Here is a 24,236-nt window from a genome sequence, read left to right on the forward strand (position 1 = left end):
TCTCGACTTGTACGAAAAGAAACTATTGCAATCGAGAAAAATTTCGAAAAAATTTTATTTAAACTAAAATACCTTTTAAAACCTGATCACATTTTGACTACTAAAAAAGAAGTTTTTTGTTTAGTGTACGTACTTATTTCATAACAATTGGTCTCCTGTAGATTTATTTTGTATACATTTGGTATTTGTATAAATTCTAAAAAATATTTTAGAATTTTAGAATTTACATAAAAACGTTAACTAAACTTTTCCTTTATCACATAGCATGAAATTATATATTTTAAATAAAGAAAACATTATGTTTAGTAGCTATAAATGAATTCATTAGAAAAATCAAGTCTATAAAATTCCCAGATTATTAAGATTTTTACACTGAAAAGAAATACTTGTAAAAGTGTTTGCGTCTTGAAATTACTAAATACATCATGAGTTTAAAAAAATTCTTCTTTTTACGAAAACAATTATATTTCCTACTCGATAAAGTTGAACACGACGCGAGAAAATAATTGTGGGATTATCAGACGCGTAGAAAATAAATATCAGTTTTCGAAAAAGATATCGAAGGTGTGCTTTAATCAGAATCGACGTCTCAAATTGAAACTGCCATAGTCTTTAGGTCGGTTGGAAGTAATTCTGATTGCACGACGGAGTTTCATAGAGCAATACGTTTGCAGATTAGCCCCAGAGCTTGTTCATATTCAGCTTTTGCAACCTCCATCGTAGTCGCTGGTCTCTTGAACCTCTAAAGACCTAGTTTCCGCTCGATTCTCTATTGAATTACAAACAGAAGGTCGTGAGTCATCCGACAAATACGCTTCATTCGTTTAATTGTCTTTGGTTCACAGCGTGTCTCGATTCTTTCCATGTTATTTCCACCCTGCTTTTCTTCTCTGGCTGCTCATTATCGTCAGTACATTGTTCGTTTGCCGGTAGCCAGTGACCAGTAAATAAACCGTGAGCACTTTTCTCTCGTCAGATGGATATTGTCGTGGAAAAATGAACCGGAGACGAGACAAGAACCAGTGTAAGGTACGTTTATTGGGTCGTTGTATACGAAACGGTTGATTTCATGAATACGCAAAGATTTTCGCTATTTGACGACTAAAAAGTGCAGCCAGATTAAAATGATTACCATGTTTGCGACATCCTGATACGTCTTCCTCGAACGAGGAAGTTAGCTGAATCGGATGGCACCGTTTTACGGTATATGCATTACTCATTCCAAAAGCAAACGTCAGGTCGACGGTATTGGCAGCCTAGATTTCCGTCTCCTGCAAGTAGAATGATATATGTCGGTTAATAAAGTCAAAGGTCGTACATAAATCGTCCACCGACTAGAGAGCTCAATCTTGCAGGAATTAAAGAAGCCAACCGCGGCGGTTTACTGCTCCCAGCGAATTGTATCGCGTTCCTGGCGAGCGTCGCGACCCTTTTCCCTCGTTTCGCTCAATGCTCGTGGAAGAATTGCGAGGACACAGGATGAAATAGTTGTTGGCTTTCAGGTTGCCCGGGTCGTAGTTTTATTTCAGGATTAAAACGGCGTAACGGATGCAATGAACGTGGAATCGAACAGCTATGTTACACGAAAGTTAATGGATCCGTTCGTCTATCTGGTGTATTCAGGAGTCTCCGTATTTTACTTACGATACAATACAGGAACAGCATTGCTATTGGTCGAAATTTAATCCCTATGCACGGTACTGTATATACAGTGGGTGTAGAAAGTATTCGTATAGTGATTAATTACGACTAAAATGCTGAATAATGTTTATTAAACAATATTTTTTGAACAAACTGTTAACAAATATCAGGTCCCCTTGCATAGGAACTGATTAAATAAATACAGGGTGTACGGCCACCACAGGGAAAAATTTTAATGGGGGTTAAAAAGTTATTAACGTGTAAAGTTCCACTCGTACTGAATTTTGTTCTCGAAAATGCGCAGGATTTCGGGAGTATGACTATTCACCAAAAATGATTGTAATTGACTCCCGCAACCGAAAATAATTTTTTCAGAACGATTTGAAATTTTTTTTTTTCGTCGAAAAAGGCTCCTAATTAGATTTTCAGTAATTAATTTTTTTCTCGAAAGTGCGTAGGATTTCGGGGGTATGTGTAATGACCAAAAATGATTGTAATTAACCCCTGTAACTAAATGTAATTTTTTTAGTATGATTTGAAATTTTTTAATTTCGTCTAAAAATTTCAGTATCTACTCGAATTTTTTTCTCGAAAGTGGATAGGATTTCTGTGTTATGTATATTCACCAAAAATGATTGTAATTGACTCCCGCAACCGAAAATAATTTTTTCAGAATTAATTAAAAAGTGTTTTTTGCTATGGTAACTTTTCTATGCAAGGCATCGATGTAATTAAATTTTTAAAACCAAAAAGATTTAATTTTTCAATTTTTCGTGTTTCTAGAAATAAAAATAAAAAATACACTGTTACTTGAAGAGCAACCAATTAACTTTTATTCTTTTCCTCGTTTAGCCTTAACATTTTTTAGATATAAAAGTTTTCACTGTTATAAGCTAGATACGTTAAAAATTGATATCCAGAACGCTCTGCGACATTTCCAATTGTTCTGTTTCGCAGATTTGCGACATCGTGACAGGTTGAAAATTGAGGGAGACTTAGGATATTTTTTGTTATATTTTTTTATATATTGTCAAGAAATATGAACGTTGATTTTAATAAAAATTGTACTCAGTCGCGTGAAATCGTTCAACCCGAGCTAATTGAAGACGCGTCTAATGACTGAATTGTTTACAATAAAGAAGGACAAGGAATTTTCACAATCGACATTGGCTATCGTTAAGCACAAAGATTGTTTTCTTCCAAAAATATTTCGAAACAATGTCGAAGAAGTCAATAATAGGATCAATATAGAAAACAATAAGGAAATCAATATAGAAAAACGGTTTAAATTTAATCCATTGAAAAGTAACAAAAATCTATAGAATTTGTTTAAGAATAAAGAAATTGCATACCCGGAATATGTTCATGTGACTATGTAAAAAATATTAATCATTCACCGAGTGGCGATCTTATACGATTTCTACCAGCCAGTAAAATAATTTATCGATGTCTGTTTCGTACAATTCGTTGGGTTTATTTTTAGAAATTCGCTCGGCAATAATATCAATACGTCAAAGTTTTTAAAGAATTCAATTTACGGAAAGTTGTTTCAATGTCCGAATAAGTGTTTTCATAAACTTTATTGATATTCACAGTAGCCTGCGTGGTATATTCTTTCTTATTAAATTCGAGAAGTAGAGAATACATACCTGGTGTGCATTTTTTTCTTTCGTTTATTTTTAACTGACAAAAAATTAACACCGATATAACTGATTTTAACGACTGGTGAAAGACTAAGTATAAAGCATCGATGGATGTTTTATGATCTGATCTGGTAAGACTATGTTTATGTATGTTTACATTAAACCAAAAGTTCGAATAGTTGAATATTTAAACAGTTATAAAATGGCCTGATAAAATTCTTGAAACACGCCTGTAATCTTTTTTTAATTACACGTGTTCTTTTGTTACTTGCTGTTCTATTCATTGTTCGTTTCCACAGTGGTGTAGATAGATTAGATACACATAAAATATTTTTAAACAAAAAGACAAAACAATCTATATAAAAAACGAAGGAAACAAGATACTATGTTTACTTTTCAAGTAAACCAATTAATTACAATAGGCATTCGAAGTTTATTTTGTTTGTCAATTGTTATTCTATAGATAGACTTTTCAAACACGAGATACTCATAGTAGCTATTCTTAATCAGAATTCATAATTAGAAGACAATTCATAATTAGTTTTATTTTGGAGAATTTTTCTCACAAGAGGAAACAGCAGGTTAGAATAGAATATTCATAGTAAATGTTAAATTTTTAATAAAACAAACTCTAGGTAAATATGTGCACGAAATATACGACACAATAGGTGTCCATAATCTTGCTCGTTATGTCACTAATTTTTAAGATATTTTTATTGAGATATTGTTGTTAATTTTTTTAAAAATTTTTTAAATGAAAAAGATTATCTTTGTTATAAGATATTAAAACGTGATATTAATCAAGATACAAAATAGGTTTATGAAATTTAAGATTAATATATATTATTATGGTGCGCATATGGCCGCATGATGGCACTTTACGTTGGTGTACTGGTCGACCATAGGGGAACCCCACAAGTGAAGCTCGTCACGAGGTCGCGGGGATTTCTCGTGTTTGTTGTATTACTATCGAAACAATGCTATAAAATATCTCTTCTTCGCCACCTCTGTAATTTCGCTCTATGGTGTATTAGTCCTGAATAAATTATATTTTATATTCTATCGGACCACAATTATACAGGGTGTTTGGGCACCCCTGGGAAAAATTTTAATGGGGGGTTCTAGAGACCAAAATAAGACGAAAATCAAGAATACCAATTTATTGGTGGAGGCATCGTTAAAAAGTTATTAACAATTAAATTCAAAAATTTCAAATCGTTCTGGAAAAATTATTTTCAGTTACGAGGGTCAATTACAATCATTTTTGGTGAATACATATACTTCCGAAATCCTACCCATTTTCGAGAAAAAAATTCGAGTAAGTGCTGAAAGTTTTGGGCGAAAAAAAAGACTTTCGAATCGTTTTGAAAAAATTATTTTTAGTTGCAGGGGTCAATTGCAAGCATTTTTGGTCAACAGACATACCCCCGAAATCCTAATCAGTTTCGAGAAAAAAATTCTTCACTGAAAATATAATTTCTGGCCAGAAATGTCTGCCCGAATTTTCATGCGAATCTTTAAAACGTCATAACTTCTGAACGGATTGGACGATTTTAATGTTTAAAAAAGCAAACTACGCGTATTTTGGCGGAGAATATGTACAAATCGCAAAAATATTCGAAAAGTTGGTCCTCGACCCCGCAAAATGAGAAAAACCCCATAAAAATGGTCCAATTTTCAAACAGCCATAACTCCTACAATTGTCAATATATTTCAATGAAACTTTTTTCTGAAGTAGAGCTCATGGGTACCTACAGAAAAGTATTAGGCAACTTTTCTGTAGGGCGTCAAACAAAATTACTAAAAATGAAAAAGAAATTTTTAAGAAAAATCGGCAGGGGGTAGGTGCTTAAATTTTTCGGCGAAAATGAAAAGTTTTAAATCACTCTGAAAAAATTATTTTCGGTTGCGGGGGTCAACTACAATCATTTTTGGTGAATAGACATACCCCCGAAATCCTACCCACTTTCTAGAAAAAAATTCGAGAATGTGTGGAATTTCTCGACGGAAAAAAAATTTCAAATCGTTTTGGAAAAAATATTGTTAGTTGTGGGGGTCAATTATAATCATTTTTGGTGAATAGTCATACCCCCGAAATCCTGCGCATTTTCGAGAAAAAAATTCTGTACGGGCGGAACTTTAAACGTTAATAACTTTTTAACGAAGCCTCCATCAACAAATTGGTATTCTTGATTTTCGTCTTATTTTGGCCTCTAGAATCCCCCATTAAAATTTTTCCCAGGGGTGGCCGAACACCCTGTATAATTATAATGGATAAAAAGGAAACTAAACTGATTAGATTATTATATACCAATATTACTCAGACAAAATCTCAAACATCAAAGGAAAAAATGATCGATTCGGCATGAAATGACAATGTGATCATTCAATTTTTGTAATCTCGTAAACGAAACAAAATCTTTAACAATTAATATAAAAATTTCTAATTTAAGGAATGGTCTTCAAACTAGAAATTATATGTATAGACTGCAATACTTCTTTCAAGGTTAATATTAATTTGTCTTTTCTTACTTCCTGCTGTTCGTAAGTTTTAAAAATGTAGATTTAACGATAAACAAAATAGTCTCATAGATCGTAGTACAGGGTGTTTTTCATTTTTCCGTACACACTTCAGCAGTGTGTTTTACAAATAAAAATAAGACTAAAGTGTTATATAACAAAAAATTCATAAATGCTTTGGTCAGTAGTTATGTCAAAAATATGAAATGTGATGTTTTTTTTATTTACTAAACGAACAAATTTAAAAATTTTGTTTAAAGAGAACAACTGCTTAAAAATATTTTTAAGGTAATATTATGTGGATAACTTAAACGTTTCTTTATCAGAGTTTAGTTTCTATCATTTATCTTGGGAGCTGAAGTATTCTTTCTTCGATGATAACTTTTTGTTGTCATAAAATTTTGAACCATTGTTCAAATTTTTGCAAAAGATTGATTTTATTTTATTATAAATTTTTTTTCTTATTTTAATGTCCTGAATCTCAACCAAGATTCACAGTTTATAATTTTGTTATAACTTCTTAACAAAGCATTTATGAATTTTTTGTTATGTAACATTTTAGTCTTAGTTTTACTCGTAGAACAACTGCTGAAGCGTGTACAGAAAAATGCAGAATTTCCTGTATAAGTAAGATAAAAGAAACTGTATTTTCGCCCTTTTGGGACGCTTCAAAAAATCAAAAATCGACTCGTAATTAAAAAAAAAATTGATTCGTGCCAAAATCGGATATCCAAGAATCGATTCAAAAGAATCGTACATTCTTAATGCATAATGATCGCGGCACCACTCGTTCGGTTGAATGTGCCACACGACTCAACATTGTCTTTTGTAACGCTGCTTCTGTAACAGTGTCCGTTGACGAAAATAAGCGAAATGGTTTATGGTTTTTGGCAGTTGTTTTGCTCGCACGCGATTAAGAGCCATTGGCCAATGCGGAGGCTATCTTGGTACCGTGAAAAACGCTACGTGACTGCTAAATGCGTCCATAGATTTGACCCAGTGTAGGGAGGAAATCGGCTGGACCGACCCATCGATTCTTTTACAAATAATCATCGAACGCTTTCGACCGTTTACACGCAACGGGTTACGACCCGTTAAATCTTGCTGGTTTACGTAAGTCTTTAGCGCGTATTTCGATTCCAGAGCTGAAACGTAGATTTGTCTTGCGTTAAAACGTCCGATTCCTTAATGTTCGGCGCTGCTAAGAAAATCTGTAATTTTACTAGTACGCGTTCGGAAATATCCTTGGCACCTTCGCCTATTCGAGTTTTCTCAGCAAACTCATAATCATTTTGAAGATTTTCAGCCCTTGTGTCTTGTCAATCGTGCCATTCGAGTACAATATTCCAAACAAATCTATTTAGACCAGTGATTTCTGATATAGATCTCTTTTCTCTTACAATTCAGCAAGGAGGAAAAAAAATACTCTAAATATAGAAAAATATAATTTGAATAGATCTTTCTATTAATAAATTCGGGGTATGAATTTAATAATTGTAGAAGCGTATTCTCTTTATATTATGTAAAATCTACCACTTATTTTAATTAGGAATCTTAACTTTAGTTTAAGGATATTACGTATGTTGCATGAATTTTTACACATTTTTGTTTTATGCTACATTGGTATTATATATTATAAGAAATGTAATTCATTTAGTTGAGGTAATGATAGAATAAATATAGCTGTAACCTCGTCTTTATACCCAAAGTATGTATATTTATCTTTACTAGACAAATATTCGAAAACTACGCATCAAATTTGAATACTATTACACGAATATCACTATTCGAATATTACTAATGAAATATTGTTATTCATATATTTCTATCATGTACATATTATATAATAATAGTGATTATCATCTATTTGTCAAAATTATTTTTTTTAGTACATAAATTTAAATAGTTAAACATTTAATTAATTCGACCAAAAGACTCAGCTCAAATTTTCATTTCTAAATACACGTTCATTTTATTTTTTGTTCTTTCGCTCGATAATGTATCCTGCAGTTAAACAATTTTTTTACAATAAAAATGTATTATTATTAATTAGCGCGAGAGTTTTCCAAGAGTTTGCTCGAAGAGATTCTTTAAACAATTTGTTATATTTAACGTTTGAAATTTTCGTTATAATAAACGTTTTTTTCTGTTCTTCAGTGGAGGTCGCCAGCAGACAGTTTGAGAACCACTGGTTTAGAAATTAACTTGGAGGCTGCGTGCACTCCAATTTATGTAACTTCAAACGTATACGTCAGAATTAAATCTACAATTTCAAATTTAAATGTCTCTACGCAAGTGCTTTAACACTAGATTTACGGATGTTAATTATATACCTATTTTTACTGAAATGAGCCAATTTGACTCATACAACAAAATTCAAGTTGTTTGCAAAAAAGAAATAGTTCCAAATCAATTTAAATGGAAGATTTATTCCATTTTTAAAACATTTTTTACGTATACACTGTGTTTTTAAAATACATTTAGCAAAAGAAATTTTTTCTGATTTTTTCCAAACGATGGAAACCCTACGTAATTAGATGTAAAATAAATATCAATTGAAATACCTTCTACAAATAAATATTGAAATTAATTTGGTGAACCAAATTATTTGACAAAAAATTGATTTTATAAAATTATATTATTTCACTAAAAATGCTCTACGCGCGATGTATAAGTCCAAATTATGAAAGAGTTCTTTTTGGCCTCAATTAAGTAATAAATTGACAAGATTGAACATGAATGTTTACGCGTAATTGGTGTTAGAATTCTGATTCTTTATGTAAGCCAGAAATTTCATTTGTAAAGCAATTAACTGTTAAATCATTTTATGAGTCAAATTGGCTCGCAACCGTAAAAATAGGTATACCACATTCGACAATACGAAATCAGGGGGTGGTCGAGGGGAGGAATTCACATTTATGTATAATTCCTTACGGAATTAAAAACCAACATATCTTATTAAAAAATAATATTCAAGTTTTTTATATACAGGGTGTTCGGTCATCCCTGGAAAAAATTTTAATGGGGGATTCTAAAGGCCAAAATAAGACGAAAATCAAGAATACCAATTTGTTGATGAAGGCTTCGTTAAACAGTTATTAACGTTTGAAGTTCCGACCGTACTGAATTTTTTTCTCGAAAATGCGCAAGATTTCGGGGGTATGTTCATCGACCAGAAATGATTGTAATTGACCCCCCTAACAGAAAATAATTTTTTTAGAATGATTTGACAAATTTTTATTTCGCCGAAAAATTTCAGTACCTACTTGAATTTTTTTCTAGAAAGTGGATAGGATTTCGAGGGTATGACTATTCACCAAAAATGATTGTAATTGATTCCCGCAACCGAAAATAATTTTTTCAGAATTAATTAAAAATTTTTTTTTTCGTCGAAAAATTTGGGCACCTACCCCCTGTTGATTTTTCTTAAAAATTCCTTTTTCATTTTTAGTAATTTTTTTTGACGCCCTACAGAAAACTTGTTTAATACTTTTTTGTAGGTACCCATGAGCTCTACTTCAGACAAAAGTTTCATTAAAATATATTCACTATTGTAGAAGTTATGGCTGTTTGAAAATTGGAGCATTTTTATGGGATTTTTCTTATTTTGCGGGGTCAAGGACCAACTTTTCGAATATTTTTGCGATTTGTACATATTCTTCACCAAAATACGCGTAGTTTGCTTTTTTAAACATTAAAATCGTCCAATCCGTTCAGAAGTTATGACGTTTTAAAGATTCGCATAAAAATTCGGGCAGACATATCTGGCCAGAAATTATATTTTCGGCAAGGAATTTTTTTCTCGAAACTGAGTAGAATTTCGGGGGTATGTCTCTTGACCAAAAATGCTTGCAATTGACCCCTGCAACTAAAAATAATTTTTCCGAGACGATTCGAAAGTCTTTTTTTTCACCAAAAACTTTCAGCACTTACTCGAATTTTTTTCTCGGAAGTGGGTAGGATTTCGGAAGTATGTATATTCACCAAAAATGATTGTAATTAACCCCCGCAACGGAAAATAATTTTTCCAGAACGATTTGAAATTTTTGAATTTAATTGTTAATAACTTTTTAACGAAACCTCCATCAACAAATTGGTATTCTTGATTTTCGTCTTATTTTGACCTCTAGAATTCCCCATTAAAATTTTCCCCAGGGGTGGCCGAACACCCTGTATATAGCAACAAAATTCTAAATGAGTCAAATGGGCTCAGTCCGTAAATCTAGTGTTAAATTCCACCATTTCGATTTCAATATTTTTTAATAGATTGCCACCCGATCGGGTAGATTTATCTCTTTGTGCCACGCAGCATCGTGAGCTTAAAATAATACGCAATAAGCGTGTTTATAACAACTGTATACAACCTGAAATTAAGTATAACATTAACAAGAACTAGAAAAGAGTTCGTGTTATACATAATATCATTTGTGTCGATAGTCTGCGGACTGTTTTTTAATTTTGTGATACAATGTTCTTCTTGCATTCAGTAGAACAGTCATTCATACGTTATTTCAGCAAGTAAGCATAATTTTTAGTAATATTAATAAAATTAGTGACAAATTTTGTAAAATCTGTAAATAAAAGTCAAATCATTCTGTTGAACTAACTTCAATGACGTTGCAACTGTATATCACGCTATTAGAAAGCAATAATTGAAAATTATTAGTATGTGTAACTAAGTCTTAAACTATTCTTACATTCGGAAACGATTAGAAAATTTATTTGTTGCGATTTATTGAATTTTACATAAAAAATGCGTGTACTTTTTTTTTAAAATTGATAAAATTACATAGAAAATAGTCTTATTTCAAAATTTAAAAATTAACGAGTTAATGTTTTTTTTTTCAAATATCTTCAATATACATGCAAATCTAATTTAAAGATTACAAAATATTAATGAGATATGGTTAGTAACCAAAAACAGTTTTTTTAGATCAATTTTTAAGTTATTTCGATTTAAAATCGAACCTAAAAATTGAGTTTTTTTTACGACTATCAAACATTTTTGGTCTCTTCTATCGTAAATGCTTTCTAAATTCAATGTTCGTGAAAATGGCTCATATTTGGCTATTATTATGCGGCGTGTGGATATCGATCACAGCATGAATGTCTTCATTCGCGTAATCTTGAAAGCACATTCTCCCTAATTGCATGACATATGTTCATCGAGAATGAGATATAGGAAGCTATATAGGGAACAAGGCCATGGATATTCAACCGTAACAATGGAGCGATCGATAAACGAGAAAATCCTGATCGATCGTTCGATGGATTTGCTTCCCGAATTTCAATTGGTTTGCTTCATCAATTTCCTACTATTACACCATCGTTGGAAACATATTTGCATTTGAGTACGAAAACCGCGATGGTAAAGTTTGATAAAAACCTAACAATGCATTTTCAAAAATTATTATCTTCCCCAATCTTGATATTTATTATTGCAGCATTTTCGGTTGCAATTTACAATAATTCAGTCTCCAAAAACTTGATATTTATTATTACAACGTTTTAAACCGAGATTTTTATTGATTTTTAGCAAGCATTTTTCGCGTGTAAAAATTAGAAAAAATTAGAGGTTTAATTATCCATAATTCTGTAAGTTAGAAACTTTAACTGCGTGATAGTTTTCATTTAAATAGCTTTTTACTTTATTGCTATAAAAAAATTTAATCAGGGAGCTCCATAAAATAATGCGTTTTTCGTTATTTTATTAAGAAAGCGTCGAATTTTGGAATAATAACAATCGATTATCCGAACTAATAGCGAGACAAATTCGTTTCGATTATCGGTTTAGGAAAACTAACGTTGCAAGAATGAAATAAATTAACAGAAAATAAAATAATTTCGAGAGACGTATATTAATAATTTTTGGATCTAGTTAGCTTTCTTATTTCTTATTTCTTTACTAAATTTACACTCTTCTGACTATGATTATTGCTTCGATCATCCACCATTTTTATTCAAATCAATCGTTCTTATTAACTCCATTCAAAGTTAGGTATTGCTTACGCCACTGTATTCATTACAGTTCTACTTTTGTCAAATCTACATTTAGCAATCGTTTCTTTGAACCAGGCACATGGTTCGTTTCAGAGGTTCGTATTTCTTAATCAAAATTCTTACCGACAAGTTGTTCGTTCATAATATCCAGAACACCAGCCACTGAGTGGTGCTCTAATTTAAATTCGAATAAAGAAAAAAGTACGTACTCGAATTTGATGTTAATCCATTGTTCGTTTTGTGTAGTTATTTTTACTGATTGAAGTTGGTAGCGTTGGAACGGAGATATAAGGGGGAATCCCGTGGTAAGTAGAGTGCCCGGTAGTGTGTAATGGCGTCGTGAGGAAAGACGTATAGAAATACCTATACAGGGTGTGTTCGACCACTCCTGGGAAAAATTCTAATGGTGGATTCTAAAGGCCAAAATAAGACGAAAATCAAAAATACCAATTTGTTAATGGAGACTTTGTTAAAAAGTTATTAACGTTTAAGTTTCCGCCCCTACTGAATTTTTTTTTCGAAAATGCGCAGGGTTTCGGGAGTATATCTATTCACCAAAAATGATTGAAATTGACCCCTACAACCGAAAATAATTTTTTCAAAATTAATTAAAAATTTTTTTTTTCGTCGAAAAATTTGGGCACCTACCCCCTGTTGATTTTTCTTAAAAATTCCTTTTTCATTTTTAGTAATTTTGTTTGACGCCCTACAGAAAAGTTGTCTAATACTTTTTTGTAGGTGCCCACGAACTCTACTTCAGAAAAAAGTTTCATTGAAATATATTCACTATTGTAGGAGTTATGACCGTTTGAAAATTGGTCCATTCTTATGGAGTTTTTCAACTTTATGAAGTCAACGAACAACTTTTTCAATATTTTTAGAATTTCTACATATCCTCCATTAAATTACGCGTCGTTTGCTTTTATAAATATTAAAATTCTTCAGTCCCTTCAGAAGTTATGATATTTTAAAGATTCGCATGAAAATTCGGGCAGAGATTTCTGGCTAGAAATGATATTTTCGGTGAGGAATATTTTTCTCGAAACTGAGTACGTTTTCGAGGGTATATCCATTCACCAAAAATACTTGTTATTGACCCCTGCAACTGAAAATAATTTTTCCAGAACGATTTGAAATTTTTTTTTTTAGTCGAAAAATTTAGGCACCTAATTAGATTTTCGGTAGGGAATTTTTTTCTCGAAAACGGTTAGGATTTCGAGGGTATGTCCATCGACCAGAAATGATTGTAATTGACCCCCCTAACAGAAAATAATTTTTTTAGAATGATTTGACAAATTTTTTTTTCGTCGAAAAATTTCAGTACCTACTTGAATTTTTTTCTCGAAACTGCGTAGGATTTCGGGGGTATGTGTATTCACCAAAAATGATTGTAATTGACCCCCGCAACCGAAAATAATTTTTTCAGAATTAATTAAAAAGTTTTTTTTTCGTCCAAAAATTTAGGCACCTACCCCCTGTCGATTTTTCTTAAAAAATCCTTTTTCATTTTTAGTAATTTTGTTTGACGCCCTACAGAAAAGTTGTCTAATACTTTTTTATAGGTGCCCATGAGCTCTACTGCAGCAAAAAGTTTCATTGAAATATATTCACAATTGTAGGAGTTATGGCTGTTTGAAAATTGGACCATTTTTATGGGATTTTTCTCATTTTGCGGGGTCAAGGACCAACTTTTCGAATATTTTTGCGATTTGTACATATTCTTCACCAAAATACGCGTAGTTTGCTTTTTTAAACATTAAAATCGTCCAATCCGTTCAGAAGTTATGACGTTTTAAAGATTCGCATGAAAATTCGGGCAGACATTTCTGGCCAGAAATTATATTTTCGGTAAGGAATTTTTTTCTCGAAATTGAATAGGATTTCGGGGGTATGTCTATTGACCAAAAATGCTTGCAATTGACCCCTGCAACTAAAAACAATTTTTCCAAGACGATTCGAAAGTCTTTTTTTTCACCCAAAACTTTCAGCACTTACTCGAATTTTTTTCTCGAAAGTGGGTAGGATTTCGGAAGTATGTCTATTCACCAAAAATGATTGTAATTGAGCCCTACAACCGAAAGTAATTTTTCCAGAACGATTTGAAATTTTTGAATTTAATTGTTAATAACTTTTTAACGAAGCCTCAATCGACAAATTAGTATCCTTGAGTTTTGTCTTATTTTGGCCTTTAGAATCTCACATTAAAATTTCTCCCTGGGGTGGTCGAACACCCTGTATAGGTTCGTTGTTAAAATAGAAATAAATGTGTTGAAATAATAATGAGTTGTTCAAAATTGTTTAGAATGAGTCAAACACAATTCCAACAAATTTTGCTTCATAATATGTAATTTTCTTTCAAAGCAATTACGAAACGATTAAACGGTTGTTTTTATTTATTATCGAGCTTTAAATATATATACAATGTGTGTTATCTCGCAGTAATTTTTAGTCATTAAATTGTGAAGAAGCGTTTATGAAATTCATCGTTTTAAACGCAACCTGTATAATTGTTTTCGCTACATAGAATTAAAAAATATCTCCCCTACTAGTTAGATCTAAAGTTAATTTTCTGTAATTATATTTAGTTAATAAAAGTTTAGAGTGCTAAAAATGCTATTGTAAAAGTTTCTTCGCATTCATTATTTATTGAAAGCGAACAAAATGAATCGCGAGGCTTTTCGGGGAAATTCACTGAACGTTCCCTTCATTAAAACATATTTATGAGCAAATTTTTTATTCCAGCTACGAGCTTTTATAATTCCGGTGCTTTTAGAGTTAACTTTTCTTTTGAAACTTTCAAAATAAATGCATCTGGAAAAGGCAGAGTTTCGAGTTTGAAGAAAATACAATTTGAACGCCACTGAAAGCGCAGCGAAGTTCTTCGATAAGAAAATAAGAGGAAGGACTGGAAAATATGGTGAACGATTTTCACCCTTATAAAAATTTACATTAAATACGCGAGAAATGTAAAGATCTTTGAAATTTTGTTAAATGACTCGATGCTCAATTTACATGTTAAATTTGTTAAAATATTAACGCACTTGTGTTCTTCGCTACACTTCGTTCGTACTACAATTGTTTCTGTGTCAACTGTTTTTTGAAATATTCAATATTCAATTATCTTACATAAAGTTAAAAGTTTCAATTTACTCTTCTGCAAGTATTAGAAGTGTTTGAATCATCAACTTTAAGATTTGAGCACTTCTTTTATAATATTTTCATTCAACTAAACTCTACTACTCATTTGTTAATTAAAATTGCCCTTACTTTGCTTTAGTTTATATACAGTGGGTGTAAAAAGTATTCGTACACTAATTAATTTCAACAAAAACTTTATAAAACTTTGTTTATTGTAAAGAAATGTATACGTATTCTTAGAAATCTCAAGAACAAATTTCATTAAAAATAAATCGTTTATTTTTATTTTCTATGAAAATATTAACACAAGTTTTGAATGGGTCGAAAATATATGCATAATAAATATTTGTACAGTTCTTGTTTCGTAACAATGTATGTGTAATAATTACAAGGTAATCCATAGAATGTAACACAATTATCATCAGTAATTTTATGTATAAAAATTAGTAGTCTCTGGTATAAAATTAGAAGTGTACGAATAGTTATTACTCGTGTATTTTTGACCACATTCAAGACTTTTGTTAATATTTTTATAGAAAATATAAATAAGCAATTTATTTTTAATGAAATTTGTTTTTGAGATTTCTAAGAATATGTATGCATTTTTTTGTAACAAAGTTCTTATTAAAAATACTTTCTACACCCACTGTATGAAAAAATATGTCACTTGGGAAACGTGAACTTATGATTCATCATTTTAATAATAATGAATTGTATAGATATATTGCTAAAAATGGTAAATAAAAGTGTCTCTACTATACAATACATATTGTATGATAAAACGTTTGAAAAATAAAATTGTATGATAAAACTTCAAGAAGAAAACCGTTTGAAAAATAAAATAAAAATTATAAAAAGAAGAAACTAACCAAAGCTAACGAAAGATGGATCCTTAGAAAAATAGAAAATTGATCGTCAATTAAGCGCTCTGGCCATTGTGTTGGGGTGTTAAATAATTCCACTTGCACACATAATTCAATATACAAAGTGTTCGGCCATCTCTGGGAAAAATTTTAATGGGAGATTCAAGAGGTCAAAATAAGACGAAAATCAAGAACATCAATTTCTTGACAGAGGTTTCGTTAAAAAGTTATTAAAAAATTAAATTAAAAAGTTTCAAATCATTTTGGAAAAATTATTTTTGGTTGCAGGCGTCGATTGCAATCATTTTTGGTAATTAGACATACCCTCAAAATCGTATGAATTTTCGAGAAAAAAAATTCCTTACCGAAAATCTAATGTGAGGCCAGAAATATCTCATCGAAATTTTATGCGTATCTTTAAAACATCATAACTTCTAAACGGATTGGGAGATTTTAATGTTTTTAACGGCAAACAACGCGTGTTTTGGTGAAGAATGTATAGAAATTCCAAAAGTATTCGAAAAGTTATATCTTCACCACGTAAAGTGAGAAAACCCCCATAAAAATGGTCCAATTTTCAAACTGTCATAACTCGTACAACAATGAATATATTTCAATGAAACTTTTCTCTAAAGTAGAGCCTATTGGTACCTACAAAAAAGTATTAGACAACTTTTCTGTAGGACGTCAAACAAAGTTACGAAAAATGAAAAACAAATTTTTAAGAAAAATCGACAAGGGGGTAGGTACCGAAACGTTTCGACGAAAAGAAAAATTTCAAATCGTTCTGGAAAAATTATTTTTGGTTACAGGGGTCAACTATAATCATTTTTTATCAATACACATACCCCCGAAATACTACTCACTTTCGAGAAAAAAATTCAATTAGGTGCTGACATTTTTCGACGAAACTAAAAAATTTCAAATCGTTCTAAAAAAATTATTTTTGGTTACAGGGGTCAACTATGATCATTTTTGGTGAATATACATACCCTCGAAATCCTACGTACTTTCGAGAAAAAAAATTCATTACCAAAAATATACTATGTGGCTGGAAATGTTTCTATAAATTTTTAATGAAGCCTCAATCAACAAATTAGTATCCTTGATTTTCGTCTTATTTTGGCGTCTAGAATCTCTCATTTAAAGTTTTTCCCAGGCGTGGTCGAACAATCTGTATAATAAAAATAGAACGATTTATGTATCAAAGCTTTTTATAACAAAATAACAACAATGAAAGTGTAATTATTATCATGTTCGTAAGTATATGTCCGCCACTGTATTCGAGTGTACGCGTGCAACGAAGCTGTATTTCTTAATTAAAGAACTTACGTTTCAATTGGTTTCGAGAAACACTGAACAAACAGTTTTCAATTTCACAAAATACTGCTGAAAATATTTATCTGTCAAATAATCTTCGCAAAGAGGAAGATTACTTCAAGTACGGGTAAAATGTTCCACTATAAATGTAAGAAATATTTCCTGACCTACATTTTATTTGTCAAACATGCCTGACGTTCTGAAAAATAAGTGAAAATAGGATGCAAGGATGGAAACATGGAAAAAGACGAGGCGCTAGGTAGCAATCAAGAGTCGAGGTTTCGTATTACTTCAGCCTGGAATCGGAAATTTTGTGAGAACGATGTCGTCGCGGAGTAAGTTACGAGATTAGAAATATTTATAAATAATTCGGTGATAGAACTGTTTACGAATAGAATAAGTTATACCGCGATTAAAGAGAAATTATGAAAAGGTACTTTGACACTCGACGGTGAAAGTTGCCACGAAAATGCAAATAGGAAGCGAAATATAGTTTTGTCACGAAAAGTGGAAATAAATTTTGTTCACGAATCCTGAAAATGACGAACTTTTGATATTTATGGTGCAATATGGTACCATCGATAAAGAGAATTAAATCACGACGTTCGTAAGATTTAAACTGCTTCTGACCTACATCCTTTAAAAGGTTCTTAGGAGCAGTTCTGTGTTATAAATTGCCAGCAGTGGAACAAACAAGACGCGAGGAACAACGTCGCGGTGGCAATTAAGCGATAATGTCGTTTCGTTTAAATAGTTCGTAGGCCTCGCGCGTGAATTGAAACGAAAGCTCTGTTTTCGCAGGTGAGAATTTTAGAGGTAAACCGGTTGACAGTCTCGCGACGATATTTCACGTCGCGAAGACAGACTAGGGACCTCGACCCAGATACACCTGCAGGTCTTATATTATTTGAAGCGTCGCGACGTTTTCGGCGTCGAGCGGCACTCAAAAAGAAACTTTGCTCTTAATTTTGATCAACGTTGACGAAAGCGTAACTTAACGCAACGAACGTTGATATAATGAATTGGCAGGCGAGTGACATCGTTATGTAACAGAAACGTAATTTTCTAATGATCGTCCGTTATGAAATATTTTGGTTTCATTTTTAAAACTGACGCTTTTCGAAAACAATCATCTTTATTTATATAAAGTCTTTAGATTAATAAATGTTTATATCGAATAGAGATATCTTATTGATATTATGAAAGAAAAAAAAAATTATAGATTAATATATATCTAATTAATATAATAAATATGTTATCTGTTTTAAATTTTTTAAAGATTTCGTCTAATAGCTTCTGCACTCACAGATTTTCTTCGGTATTGTTCAACATCAATTACAATATGAAAGGGGTTTGAGTTTGTATTTTTATGCTTATGCTTATGTTTATTTTTATGCTTATAAAATCAAGAATACCAATTTGTTGATCGAGTCTTTGTTAAAAAGTTATTAACGTTTAAAGTCCAGCCCGGACTGAATTTTTTTTTTATTTATTAAAATTAAAATCCCCCAATCCGTTCAGGAGTTATGATATTTTAAAGATTCGCATGAAATTTCAGGGAAGAATTTTTGGCCTCACATTAGATTTTAGGTAAAGAATTTTTTTTTCGAAAGTACGTCAGATTTCGGAGGTATGTCTATTCACCAAAAATGATTGTTATTGACCCCTGCAACTGAAAATAATTTTTTTAGAACGATTTGAAATTTTTTTTTTCGCTTCAAAATTTCACACCTACTACCCCCTGTCAATTTTTCTTAAAAATTCGATTTTGATTTTTAATACTTTTGTTTGACGCCCTACAGGAAATTTGTCTAACACTCTTTTGTAGATACACATGGGCTCTACTTCAGGAAAAAGTTTCATTGAAATATATTCACTATTGTAAGAGTTATGGCTGTTTGAAAATTGGACTATTTTTATGAAGTTTTTCTCATTTTGCGAGGTCAAGGATCAACTCTTTGAATATTTTTACGATTTGTACATATTCTCTACTAAAATACGCGTAGATTGCTTTTTTAAACATTAAAATCTTTCAATTCGTTCAGAAGTTATGACATTTTAAAGATTCGCATGAAATTTCAGGGAACCATTTCTAGCCTCACATTAGATTTTCGGTAATGAATTTTTTTCTCGAAAATGCCTAGGATTTCGGAGATATGTCTATTCACCAAAAATGATTGTTATGGACCCCTGCAACTGAAAATAATTTTTTTAAAACGATTTGAAATTTTTTTTTTCGCTTCAAAATTTCACACCTACTACCCCCTATCAATTTTTCTTAAAAATTCGATTTTGATTTTAATAATTTTGTTTGACGCCCTACAGGAAATTTGTCTAACACTTTTTTGTAGGTACACATGGGCTCTACTTCAGGAAAAAGTTTCATTGAAATATATTCACTATTGTAAGAGTTATGGCTGTTTGAAAATTAGACCATTTCTATGAAGTTTTTCTCATTTTGCGAGGTCAAGGATCAACTTTTTCAATATTTTTGGAATTTCTACATACCCTCCATTAAAATACGCGTCGTTTGCTTTTTCAAACATTAAAATCCTTCAATCCTTTCAGAAGTTATGACATTTTAAAGATTCGCATGAAATTTCAGGGAACCATGTCTAGCCTCACATTAGATTTTCGGTAATGAATTTTTTTCTCGAAAATGCATAGGATTACGAGGGTATATGTATTGACCAAAAATTATTGTAATTGACTCCTGTAAGCAAAAATAATTTTTTTAGAACGATTTGAAATTTTTTAGGTTCGTCGAAAAATGTCAGCACTTGCTCGAATTTTTTCCCTGAAAGTGGGTAGGATTTCAGGGGTTTGTCTATTGACCAAAAATGATTGTTATTGACCCGTGCAACTGAAAATAATTTTTTTAGTACGATTTGAAATTTTTTTTTTTTGCTGACTTTTCACTTACTACCCCCTGTCGACTTTTCTTAAAAATTCGTTTTTCATTTTTAGTAATTTCGTTTGACATTCTACAGAAAAGTTGTTTAATACTTTTTTGTAGACACCTATGGGCTCTACTTCAGGAAAAAGTTTCATTGAAATATATTCACTATTGTAAGAGTTATGACTGTTTGAAAATTGGATATTTTTATGAAGTTTTTCTCATTTTGCGAGGTCAAGGATCAACTTTTTCAATATTTTTACGATTTCTACATATTCTTCGTATAAATACGCGTTGTTTGCCTGTCGAAACATTAAAATCCTTCACTCCCTTCTGAAGTTATGACATTTTAAAGATTCGCATGAAATATCAGGGAACCATGTCTAGCCTCACATTAGATTTTCGGTAATGAATTTTTTTCTCGAAAATGCCTAGGATTTCGGGGGTATGTCTATTCACCAAAAATGATTGTAATTAACCCCTGCAACCGAAAATAATTTTTCCGTGAATGATTTAAAATTTTTTAATAACTTTCTAACGAAGCCTCAATCAACAAATTGACATTCTTGATTTTCGTCGTATTTTGGCTTCCAGAATCCCCCATTAAAATTTTTCCCAGGGTTGGTCGAACACCCTGTATGTCTGCCACTGTACATGCCAGCGCGTTACGTTGCCACAAATTGCGGCTTAAATCTAATCGACTAATGCAAGGCTTTACTTACAAGCCACGAATCTGTACCAGTAATTTCTCGTATCCCTAATATGCCGTACACTATCCTGCATTGCTCTGAAATACGACTCTGTACTTGTTTTGTACCACGTAGAGCCACGAAATCGTATTACGCGAAGTCGAAAACCGGAATCTATTCGTCTAAAGAGGATCGAGGGAGATTACGGTGCCGGGAACCAAGGATTGTTTTCGAGTAACGAAAAAGTTGAGAATAAATTTTGGTTGCGTGAGTGCGCCAGAAACGGGAAACGATAACGATTTTGGCTGCGTTCCGTTTAGAAATCTGGCGTCCGTTTGCCGCAGAATATCCTGAACACGCCCAAAAGTACATTTAATACGGCCATGAAGAGTTCAGAGATGGAAGAAAATCAAATGCCCCAGTTACAGTTATAATTTAAACGCTTCACTATGGGGAGAAATCAATAAAGATCGAGTTAAGTGTTTTTGCTTTTCGACCTGGAAAAGAGGAAAGAATTACGTCGACGAAATATACCGATAAAATTATTTTACGGAATAAAATTCAAACGTAACTGTATGTCCGTAAATTATAATATTACATACATTAATCGAAACATTTATGGTATACAAACTAAAATAAAGAGATTTACAAAATTGATTGCTAGAGTTGGTTAAATATAGTCTACTTGCATTTAATGGGGTTAATTTTTCAAGACAATTGCGCTGTAATTATATTCTAATTGCATGGAAATTATCGTACCATTTTTGTGCAATCGCAATTGTAAATTAGTAGGCCGTATAATTAAAGTTACACTTTGCCAAACATTGATTCTCGTGTTCAAACATTTTATGTGTTTGAACACGAATTGTATGAAATTGAGAATGCCAGTTAAGCGTAGGATTCGTGAAAAATAAAACAGTACAAATATATTGATACGGTTCAGTCACTCTTTATTAAAACGAAGCATTTGAGATGGTACAAAAAAAAAAAAAAAAAGAAATGAGTTGAGCCGTAAACGAGGTGAGATTATACAGAAAATAGTGACATTATTGATCACTATAATTGACAAGGATTGAAAATGAAATGTGGCCGGTTAAAAAATAAATGTACGTGTTTTAAGTATGCAATGAATAAGATTTCATTAAATTTTTAGAAAATATTAAGATTTAATTTAAATGATCATTTAACCCCTTAACGTTCATGCCCGAGTTTAACTGCTTTGAAAAACGATATTTGTTTAATCTAACGGTTTAAGGGATGATAATATTTGTTTTCCTTCAAATTATACGTTAGATACAACATTGTAATTAAGAAAAACCGCATTTTTAGACACAAATCCAATAAAGAAAACTGATCATTCTTGGTTAACCCAAAAAATATGAGCGTTAAGGGGTTAACGGAAACGAAGGGTGTAACCACAAAATTACAAGTTTTACATCTCATTAAATACGCTTTAATGGCAATTAAGGAGCACGATACTGTAATTTGACAATGGAAATGTTAATGGAAATGTTAACGAAGCATAATTAAATCAGAAGTAATCGTTTATTAATAATTAGCAAGTTTCAGTTTTGGTATTCACGTATGCGCGTAGAGTCTGAGGCGTGCTGCTTTCAGCGATTGGTCGCGTTAAATACGTTAGCTGTCGTAATTATCGACGAACTGTTACGTTAACCGTATTGGAAATCGTTGAAAATTTCTATCGAAAATACTGCTCCGTTGCGTTTGACTATTATGGTCTTGTTAATTAGATGATCGAACTATTAATTGAACGTCATGTCCAAGTTTATCATTCCACGTGAAATACCATTACGCGTGTTCACTGGAAGCAACCAAATGATGATTGTCATTTCACCTGGAACGTCTGAGTTCCAATGTTTTCCTTCAATTTTACTTTGGCGTTTCGATCGAACTTCATTTATGGGATGTTTGCGAATGACGACAATATTTACCCGTCATTCGGAGGTTCGTACGACATAACTAGTTTCACAGAACAATCTCAACTTTATTTCTATTGTCTGTACACAGTCATTCTAAAACAACTTTGGGAGTGTATTCGCTCAACCTCAAACATGAACAAATTTTCTTTTTACCGTTATCATTGTTATCAATACAATTTCGAACTGGAACTGAATTAATATTAACGATACAATGGTTAATTCGAATGCCCACCTAGAATGACTAATTGTAATTTAGAATTTGATTTAATAATATGATTTCATGTATGTTTTGTACATACAATACATATTTTAATAGTTCATTAACGAGAAAATCCAATTCAGAAATAATTATGGAATTAGTGGATTATTATAATTCGTGTTTTGTACGCTGATACTTTAATATGTAAAAGTGCTTGTCGAGTTTTCATTTTCTCGATGTTAATTTATAATAGAGATTAGATCGATACAATTTTTTCTAAGTGACGTTAATAAATCGAACAAGACATAATAATTGAATTTATATAGGGTGGGGCATTTTAAACAGGTCACCTGAATAACTCGCTTGTTTTTGAAAATAGGAGAAAATGCATTAGACCAAACTTACTTGGTATCGGGGGGCTCATAATCTGGCATTACCAACTTTTCCGTAGGTGGAGGCGTCAAGGAGATATGAAGGTAAACTCTGTTTTTTTAAATGGATGGAGTGTTTCAAGGCGAATACAATGACCTATTATTAAGGTCATTCAAGGTCACCCAAAGTCAACTGCAATAGAAAATAAATTGTCTCAAAGCACTCTTCGAACACTTGGATACTTTGATACTGCTACTACAAGTGTTCAAAATGGCGTCATTGAACATGGATACATAGTCTAAATCGTTGCAATACTGATGACACTGCCTGGCAAATTTCATTTGTATCTCTTACAGAGCAAGTAATACGCTTCCCTCATAATTCTATGACATTCACCATAAATAAGAACCATTTCTACTTTCTCTGCTGTCGTGTATCGCATTTTAGAGAACTGAACACTTAGACTGAATAAAGCTGTACTCTAATCGGTAGTCAAATTACCAATAATGTTTGAGGATACAGATAAGCGTACAATGTGATTGAATGTTTGTTTATCTTTTGTGACCCGCGCCACGTAATACACAAGTATTTGAAAAGTACTCTGAGACAATTTATTTTCTATTGCAGTTGACTTTGGGTGACCTTGAATGACCTTAATAATAGGTCATTGTATTCGCTTTGAAACATTCCATCCATTTAAAAAAACAGAGTTTACCTTCATATCTCCTTGACGCTTCCACCTATAAAAAAGTTGGTAATACCAGATTATGAGCCCTCCGATACCAAGTAAGTTTGATCTAATGCATTTTCTTCTATTTTCAAAAACAAGCGAGTTATTCTGGTGACCTGTTTAAAATGCCCTACTCTGTATACCTGACAGTTATGGCTGTCTCGTAAAGGATCTCATGTATTTCATTTTTTAAAGAAATGTAATTTACAAATTTGAAAACATCGTCAAGCATAGTAATGACTTCAAAGAAAAACGAACTGGTATTTTCTTACAGTTGTGCCGTTG

General features: G+C 31.9%; 1 protein-coding gene and 1 long non-coding RNA gene across 2 annotated transcripts in view; both read left to right on the forward strand.

The window, feature by feature from the left end:
- Nucleotides 1–24,236, forward strand: part of LOC143347559 (uncharacterized) — a 220,404-nt gene that overhangs the window by 126,390 nt on the left and 69,778 nt on the right. The window lies entirely within an intron of this gene.
- The window catches only part of Rgk3 (Rad, Gem/Kir family member 3), a 159,291-nt gene that overhangs the window by 100,387 nt on the left and 34,668 nt on the right, over nucleotides 1–24,236 (forward strand). The window lies entirely within an intron of this gene.

Source organism: Colletes latitarsis, chromosome 11 (genome assembly GCF_051014445.1).
Source record: "Colletes latitarsis isolate SP2378_abdomen chromosome 11, iyColLati1, whole genome shotgun sequence".
Lineage (NCBI taxonomy): Eukaryota > Metazoa > Arthropoda > Insecta > Hymenoptera > Colletidae > Colletes > Colletes latitarsis.